Here is a 1,480-nt window from a genome sequence, read left to right as displayed (position 1 = left end):
AAGTTCCTCTGTAACCCTTCTTTGTGACCTTGGATTTTACCCTCTCAGTTGAGTTTATACTCACCAAATAGGAGCAGCCTCAGATTCCTCAGCAGATCTCTATTTTTTTAAAAGAGTTCTCTCTGAGACGTTCCTAGTCGTGCTCTTGGCCACACCTTTCCTTCTGAGACCCTCACTTCCTTTCAAGCATAGAGCTTAAACTCTATATTAAAATCTCTTCTAACAAATTCTGATTGTCTCATATTGGCTCATCCTGAAAGGTTTTTCTGCAGCAAAGCCAAGAGTCAGCTTTTCTCTGAATCCTAATAGATAAGGGAACTCCTCAGACAGCTGGTGGCAGTGTGGAAGAACGTCTAGTCCCTGCTGACAATCCTCCTTTCCAACTTTGGAAAGACCGTAAGGACTACCCTGAGCCTATTCAGATAATCAAAGATAATATTCCTGCTTAAGGTCAGTTGATTAGCAATTTGAATTCCATCTGAAGGCTGAATTCCTTTTTCATGACCAAACATCTGCTTCCTAGGAATTATTAGGTGACTATGCCTCTGTGTGAGGAAGTGGGAGTGGGAGGGGGCGGAGGAGGACAGCAGGGCTAGCCTGGGCTACATTCTGCGAGTGAAACCACCTCAAACAACAATAAGAACAAAACAACTCTGAGGAGACGCTGTGGCAAATTTCTTGAGTCTTTAACACTGATATTTGCTAGAATGGAAATTGTCATTCTTCTTCCGTTAAAATTTATTTAATCGGGCTTAGTTCGAAGGCCAGAAAATAGGACTCAAGATCCTGATGAATCCTTATGAGGAGGGTGGGCGAAGTTCTCTTAATGACATCTGGAGATAGTGTGAGAGATTTCTGGAGAGATTGAGTGGGTGAGGAGAGCGTATCCTTAACTGAAGCTGAGGGTATAAAATTCCAGCAAAAGGAATCAAGGAACAAACTTCCTTCAAGGCTAAGAAAGAACTAAGAGTTTAATTACTAGGTCTCCATGTAGCAGACACTACTGAATTGAAAAGATTGATTAGTGCAGTCTTCATAGGTAAAGGCTATATGTGGTTCAATCCAAAAGCGGATATAACGAGGTTATTCTATTATTTGTTATGAACTAATATAGTCAAAATGAATTAAGAGAAAAAAAGAGCAGGTTCCACCGAGATTTGAACTCGGATCGCTGGATTCAGAGTCCAGAGTGCTAACCATTACACCATGGAACCAGCACGAAGGCAGCATAGCCTTCGGGTTTCTAATACTAACAAAACTCCGCCCCCAACCGGAAGTCAGGCCTGCTCCTCTCTTCCCTGAATGTTGGGTGAAAAACAAGCCAAAGGCTCTAAGGAGCGTCTTAAGATTGTTTTTCCTGTAAGAGTTCCCAAGCCGTGTGAGAATGTGGAGTCTACTTCAGCGAATTCCACCCTGCATAGCTCATGGGCGGGGTGCCTTTTCTCCGGAAGTACTTTCTGTGAGGGGCTGGGGCCTTTAG

At 43.2% G+C, this 1,480-nt stretch overlaps 1 non-coding gene across 1 annotated transcript; it reads right to left on the bottom strand.

Moving 5' to 3' along the window:
- Positions 1 to 1,142: 1,142 nt before the first annotated feature.
- Positions 1,143 to 1,214, bottom strand: Trnaq-cug. The gene has a single exon. It is a non-coding gene; the product is annotated as a tRNA-Gln (tRNA).
- Between the last annotated feature and the right edge of the window lie 266 nt (positions 1,215 to 1,480).

This window comes from Rattus rattus, chromosome 8 (assembly GCF_011064425.1).
Source record: "Rattus rattus isolate New Zealand chromosome 8, Rrattus_CSIRO_v1, whole genome shotgun sequence".
Taxonomy (NCBI): Eukaryota; Metazoa; Chordata; class Mammalia; order Rodentia; family Muridae; genus Rattus; species Rattus rattus.
This window is presented reverse-complemented; position numbering and strand designations above follow the sequence as displayed.